This window comes from Octodon degus, unplaced genomic scaffold, assembly GCF_000260255.1.
Source record: "Octodon degus isolate 3935 unplaced genomic scaffold, OctDeg1.0 scaffold00084, whole genome shotgun sequence".
Taxonomy (NCBI): domain Eukaryota; kingdom Metazoa; phylum Chordata; class Mammalia; order Rodentia; family Octodontidae; genus Octodon; species Octodon degus.
In genome coordinates, this window is record NW_004524660.1 from 11372366 (window position 1) to 11380234 (window position 7869).

Consider the following 7869-nt stretch of genomic DNA (forward strand, 5'->3'; position numbering starts at 1 on the left):
GTGCAGGCCCATCTATAGTGGAGGCTCTGGAGCAGTCCTAGCACCAGGAGAAGACATACGGCCCTGTCTATCATTTAATTCCATCCAGCATCCACTGCTGCAGGTGGCTGCAAAAGTCTTGGAACAGGACTCCTCCTCAGCAGTAGATAGCCTATAGCAGGCTAAAGCTCTGCCGATCTCAGTGGGCTGCAGGCCCAGAGTAGGACACAAATTGGTAGCCACACATGTAGCATACAATCATGGGGCTGGTGAAGCCCTGGAGACTACCCAGAGCTGGGCACGGTTCCATGGTGCTTACCATAGCTTGCTTTGGGCCTACTCTTTGCCCTGTTCACTCCAAACAGTATACTGTAATGTATGGGACCAACCTGGACTTGAATTGCCCTCTATCACGGCAATAGTAGTAGCATGCCAATAGCAGCCTCCTGGCAAGTCTGGGCATGTGTGCAGCCTGGCACAAATGGCAGCTGCGACTACAGGCTAGAGAAAGTAAGCACCTGGCTTAGAGCTTTGGAAAGACAAGAAGAACTGGGCCTGATGAGCAAATAACTAATCCTTTAGTACCCGATACCACACACCAACAAAGAGCAGCAGCTTCAGCAAGCCACGACCTCGCCTACGGTCTAAAGTTCGAGAAACTAACCAGCTAGCAAACCATATGGAAGAATTCTGAAAGAATTCAAAAGTCTTTCAAGGAAATTCAATAAGCTGGAAAAAAAAAACAACACAGAGAAATGTTTCTTTTTTTTGTGGTTTCCATTTTTTTTCTTTTCAAAGTTTTATTGATAAACATATAGCAATGAGACAGTTTCAAATCAAATCATAAGTACAGTTTCAACAAATAATGCACTGCATATATTCTTCAGAGAAATGTTTCAATACTCTTGTAGAGAAGCTTGAACAGATGGAAACAATTTTTTAAAATAAAATTCTTTTTTTTTTTGGTCTTTTTGAGACAATGTCTCACTATGTATCCCAGCTCACATCCATCCTCCTGCTTCAATCTCCAGATGCTGGGATTACAGGCTTGTGCTCCCATCCCTGGTCTGATCTCTAGATTTTGGACTGATTCCTTTTTTTTTTTTGAGGGATCTCACTCCTCAGACTGGCCTTGAACTTGTAAGTGTGGTGACCCTCTTCCCTCAACCCCAGCTGATGGTCTTTTGGTGCCTGCCATGTGTCTGACTAGCTGTCACTTCTGGCTGCCCAGTTATCACTGGCATCTTCCCCTGACCACCAGCAGTGCAGGCACAAAGACCATTTTATAGATGCCATTTATTTTATAGCCTACTGGACTTGACCAGAAATTAGGTCACTGGAAATAATTTTTCAGTCTTTTTTTTTTTTTTTTTTTTTCTTTTTTTTTGCGGAACCGGGGATTGAACTCAGATCCTTGCGTTTGCCAGTCAAGCGCTTATCCTACTGAGCCATCTCCCCAGCCCCTAATTTTTCAGTCTTTAATTGGGAAAAACATGCTGTAGTCTAAATAACATTAGTGTCATATAGCAAGAAAAGAAAATCCTAACTTTTCTAATGAATTCATTGCCATAGTTTTTCTCATTATGTAAAGACAGTTATATGAAATACAGCATCTAACAGCAGTAAACAACATTAGGCAAACCTCCTGGAGGCAATTTAATTCAGATGACTAGAATAAAAGATACTATGGTCTTCCTTCAAAAAAAAAGAACAGGGTCAGAGAGAGAGCTCAACAGCATAAGGGCCTGCCTGGTAAGTGCAAGGTCCTGAGTTCAGTCCCCAGTCCCCAGTGAGGGGGGTGAGGGGGAGAGAGAGAGAGAGAGAGAGAGAGAGAGAGAGAGAGAGAGAGAGAGAATGACAGAATTACAGTCTGAAAATAAACAACTTATAGCAATAACTCCATTCTATTGAAATTGCGTAGGGTTGGCTTTGTCATCATGAAATTCTTTAGCTGTTCTTTCTCATGGAAGTGTTTCACTTCTCCATCAACCTTGAAAGAGAGTTTTGCAGGGTATAGTAGTCTGGGCTGGAATTTGTTTTCATAGAGGACTTGAAGTACTCTGTTCCATGCTTTTCTTGACTTTATGGTTTGTGAAGAGAAGTCTGCCATTATTCTGATGGGTTTTCCTTTAAATGTGATCTGTTTCTTTTCTCTAGCAGTTTTAGTGTATTGTTCTTGTGCTGGATTTCTGGGATCTTGACTATTATATGTCTGGGTGTGTTTTAAGTTGGGTTGATGTTATTTGGAATTCTATATGCTTCAGTTATCTGAATGTCCAATTGTTTCCCCATATTTGGGAAGTCTTCTGCTATTAATTCTGCCCAAATTCTTTTTATATCATTTGTATTGATTCCTTCTTTCTCATTAATGCCTATTAGTCTCACGTGTTCATCTTTGCATCATCTTGCAGGTGATGAATTATTTTTTTCTTGCATCCTAGTTGTTTTGAGATCTTTTCTTACCTTTTCACTACCTGCGATGGTGTCTTCAAGATCTGATACTCTGTCTTCACTTTTATTCAAACATTTTTGCCAGCTTATGATTAAGATTTTAAATTCCTCTATATCTCTTTGACTCTGACTCATGGGATCTATTTCTTTCCTATATGGCTCATTCAAAGATTCCATAATTTTTCTATTCTCTATTTTTTATCAGTGTCTTCTTTAGAAGCAGTTATTCTTTCATTGTAGTTATCCTTTCTTTTTTTACTTCAGAGGTTATTTCTGATCTGATTTCCTCTATACCTTTCTGCAGTTGTTTCTTTACTTCAGATGCTATTATTTCAGAGATTTCAGCTGTGCGATTCCCAGTTTCTTATATGCTAGTGTCTCCTGCATTTGTTCTGGGTGGGCTTGGGGTCTGAGGTTGCATTGTGTTCCTTCTCTTTGACATTTTGTATAGCACTGTCCTCTGACCTTTGGTGTAGAGCTTTGGTGCAGTTATAATCTTAGCACCTACCAAAATTCTTACCCAAGAGAGATTATATGGTTAAGGCAGTTATAGTTTTGTATTTACAGAACTACAATAAGGAACACTAATAATGGATAGTAATATTTAGCAGTTGACAAACTTTGTAACTAATGGGTTCATATTTTAGACCGTAAGAGCAATCATTATGTCTGTATAGCTAAGTAGATATTAAATTGGGAATTTGTATTTAAGTTAGTTCCCCTAAGTTCTGTCTGATCACCTCCCTTTGATGTACCTGGAGTCTTTCAGGCAGACTAGTTCATCCCAGTTACCTGTTACTCCCTCTGTTGGTCAAGAGAGAAAGAGAGAGGATGCTGTCATAGATCTGGGTCTAGCAAAGTGTCTCAGCTTACTAGGTCTGGATCTATGAAGTTTGAACTCATCCCAGTGTGCCTGGCTTGGGTCTGGCTGCTGTGCTCAGCTTCTTCCTGCTGCAGCCCATGGAAATGAAGCTGCTGTGCCCCTCTGCCAAGATGTTCTGTTCCTAGATTAGCTGGGTGGTTCTGGCCCTTAGCCTCTCTGCAGAGACTACAGCTGGACAGTTTCATACCAGGCCTGTGTGCAAGTCCTGGGCTGGGTTGGGAGAGGTCCTGAGAGCATGGCAGAAGGTCTCACTCACACACTGGGCCTGGGCTGGGTCAGGAGGGGTCCCTCTATTGAAAAGGTAGAATGTAGTGGTTTATATATCTTTTTTATTTTTCTTCAAGAGATAGATTCTCACTATACTGCCTAGGCAGCAGTAGAGGCAGCCAGACCATGGGCCCAGTGTGGCTAGAGGCAGTCAGAACCAGTATCAGCTTTGAGAGCAGCAGCCTGGAGCAGTAGACGCGGCCAGAACCAACTAGCCAAGTGCTGCAGCTGGAACAGTAGAGCTGCCCAGAACCAGCAAGCTGAATTCAGCAACACGGAGCGGGAAGGAGGGTGAGGCCTGTGGCTGGACAGTGAGCTGAGACGTGCTGCTAGGCCCAGCAGGGTCCAGACTGAGACCCAGGCCTACCTGGAGAGTCCTCACGCGTGGAGGTGGCAGGCGGTAACTTAGGTGAATTGTCTGCCTGGATGTCTCCAGGTGTGTGACGGGGAGGTCCAGGCAGAACTCAGGGGAAAGAAAAGAACACAGGAGAACCAGTTTGCATACAAACTGCCAATTTAAAAAAAAATTTAAATTAATTTTGTTGAGAAAAAAATAGTAATGAGACAGTCTCAAAACAGGTTAGTAAGACAGTTACAATAATTAATACATTGCATATTGTCTTTGTAGTAGTTATTCATGTACAAGATGCAGACATGATATCTTGTCTAAACACTATTAGTACAAATTGTTCTTCTTATTGAACTAAGAGAAAGTAGCTGTATATCTACCCTGTTTTTATATATACAGATATATATATATATATATATATATATATATATATATATATATATTTCCCACTACAAAATGGACTTTGTTATAGATACAGTGTTTGCTCCTATGGTCTAAAATACAAAACCATTAGCTAGCAAAGTTTGCCAATTTCTAAAGTTCACTTGCTATTATTAGTATTTCTAATTGTACTATTGTAATTAGGATACTATATCTGCCTTAACCACATGTTCTCCCTTGAGTAATAATATCAGAAGGCGCTTGGGTAATAACTTTACCGAAGCCCTATACTGGAGGGTGGAAGATAGTGCCAAATGGAAACCAGGATCTCACTATCAATCAATATAGAGGGAAGAAATTTGGGACACATACAAAACAAGAATCTCTGACTCAGAAGAGATATCTAAAGAACAGACTCTTTACAGAGAGACCCTGACAGCAGTGATATAGCTGCCCACTATCAAGCTTTTACGAAAAAGTATCACAGGCATCAAAATAAAGATTTCTTTTCAAAATAGAAAATGACAGAATGAAGGAGCAAAATACAATCTCAGGCGCCGCGCCCACCCAGAACAAATCCAGGAGACATCATCATAGAAGAAATTGGAAGTCACACACCTGAAGTAAAGAAACAACTGCAGAAGGGTATAGAGGAAATCAGATAAAAAATAATTTCCCAGGTTAAAAAAAAATGATAAATATAATGGAAGAATTACTAAGTATTTCTAAAGAAGACACTGATTAAAAAAATAGGAGAATAAAAAATGATGGAAACCTTGAATGATCAATATAGGAAAGAAATAGAATGCATGAAGCAGATTCAAAGAGATATATAAGAAATTAAGAACTCCATCACAAGTTGGTGAAACCATTTGAATGAAAGTGACAATAGACTTTCAGAACTTGAAGACACCATTGCAGCTAGTGAAAAGGTAAAGAAAGATCTCTTAAAAATAACAAAGATCTAGGAAATAATAATTCAATAGCTGCAAGATGATGCAAAGATGAAAAGCATAACACTAATAGGCATCAGTGAGAAAGAAGGAGCTAACACAAATTGTATAAAAAAAATATGGGCAGAAGTAATAAGAGAAAACTTCCCCAATATGGGGAAACAACCTGACACTCAAATAATGAAGGCATATAGAATTCCAAATAATATCAACCCAATTAAATCTATACCCAGACATATAATAATCAAGATCCCAAAAATTCAGCAAAAGAACAACATACTAAAAGCCTCTAGAGAAAAGAAACAGATCACATTTAGAGGAAAAACCATGAGAATAACTGCAGATTTCTCATCACAAACCATCAAGGCAAGAAGAGCATCAAGTGAAGTATTGTAGGTTTGTAGGTCCTACAAGAAAACAAATTCCAACCTAGACCGATGTATCCTGGAAAACTCTCTTACAAGTTTAATGGAGAAGTAAAATACTTCCATGACAAAGAACAACTAAAGAATTTCATAACAACCAAACCGACCTTACACAGAATACTAAAAGACATTCTAGAAAGGAATCAAAATGGCCACAAGCCAAGAACAACAACATAAAGAACCCACCAAATAGTGCAAACAATTAAACACAGGAAAAATAGGGAACTCACAGCAGGACGATAACATGACAAACATAAGCCAATACATATCAATTATAACCATCACTGTAAATTGACTCAATTCACCAATTAACAGAAATAGATTGACAGAATGGATCAAGAAGCAAAATCCAACAATTTGTTGTACATAAGAAATACATTTAACCCAAAAAGAAATTCATAGGCTAAGAGTGAAAGGATGAGAAAAAATACTACAGGCTCTAGGAACTTAGAAAAAGGCAGGATGGCTGTCCTGTTTGCAGCCAGTCTGAATGATTAAACCAAGAATGATTAAGAAATTATCTCATGCATATTATATAATCATTGTGCAATGGAAGTGGAAATTAATGGCAAAAGAAACAGCAAAAAAACCCATAAAAACATGGAACTTAAACAACACTCTCCTCAGCAACCAATGAGTTACAGAAGAAATTAAACAATACCTACAAGTGAATAAAAATTCAAGCACAACTTACTTGAATTTGGGGGATGCAATGAAAGCAACTCTCAGAGGGAAATTTATAGTGGTGAACTCACATGTTAGGAAAACAGAACGAGAACAAATGAACACCCTAATGCTACACCTCAAGCTTCTAGAAAAAGAAGAGCAAACCAAGTCCAAAGCTCAAAGAAAACCGGAAATTATAAAGATTGGAACAGAAATTAATACAATTGAGGCAAAGAAAACAATTCAAAGAATTAACGATTTAAAGAGCTGGTTTTCTGAAAGATTAAATAAAATGGATAAACCCTTAGCCAACCTCATCAAAAAGAGGAAGGAAAAAAAATGCAGATGCAAGCAATAAGAAATGAAAAGGGTAAAATTACTACAGATCCTGTGGAAATACAGAAGATTATCAATAGCTACTATGAAAATCTTTACTCTCACAGAACAGAAACCACAGAAGAAATGGACAGCTTCCCAGATTGGTACAAATTACCAAAACTGAATCAAAAAGATATAAAAACTCTGAATAACCCAACATCAGCAAATGAAACTGAAAATGTAATAATTAAAAAAAAATTACTAACAAAGAAAATCTCAGGTCCTGATGGATTCATGGCTGAATTTTACAAGAAATTTAGAAAAGATTTAATCCCAATACTCCTGAAACTCTTCAATGAAATTGAAAAGGAAGCAGTGCTCCCAAAATCATTCCTGGAGGGAAGTATTACACTGATACCAAAACCAGAGACTCAACCAACAAAGAGAATTACAGGCCAATCTCTATCATGAACATTGATGCAAAAAATCCTCAATAAAATCCTAGCAAATAGAATGCAGCAAATCGTCAGGAAGATTTTACACCACAACCAGGTAGGATTCATGCCAGGGGTGCAAGGATGGTTCAACATATGCAAATCGATAAATGTAATACACTTTATCAATAGATCCAAAAAACCTCCACATGATCCTCTCAATAGATGCAGAAAAAGCTTTTAACAAAGTACAACACTCATTCATTATCAAAGTCCTAGCAAAAAAATTGAAATAGAAAGCCTATACTTCAATCTGATAAAAACCATCTATGACAAACCACAGCCAACATCATCCTAACTAGAGAAAAACTGAAAACTTTTACTTTAAAATCAGTTACAAGACAAGGATGTCCACTATCATCACTCGTATTCAATATAGTTCTGCAAACATTAGCCAGAGCCATTAGACAAGAGAAAGAAATAAAAGGAATAAGAATAGGCAAAGAGGGATGGCAAGATAGCTCAGCAGACTAAGCTCCTCCTTAGGCAAGCACAGGGACCAGGGTTTGAACCCCAGCACCACATGTCATGCCAGCCCCACCTCTGGACATACTGAACTGGTCACTGAGACTAGGCATGGTGGTACATGCCTATAGTCCCAGCCTTCAGAAGGGTGAAAATGGCCAGGGAGATGGCTCAGTGGAATAAGCACTTCTCTGGCAAGCGCAAGGGCCTGAGTTCAATCCCTGGTTCAGAAGGAGGA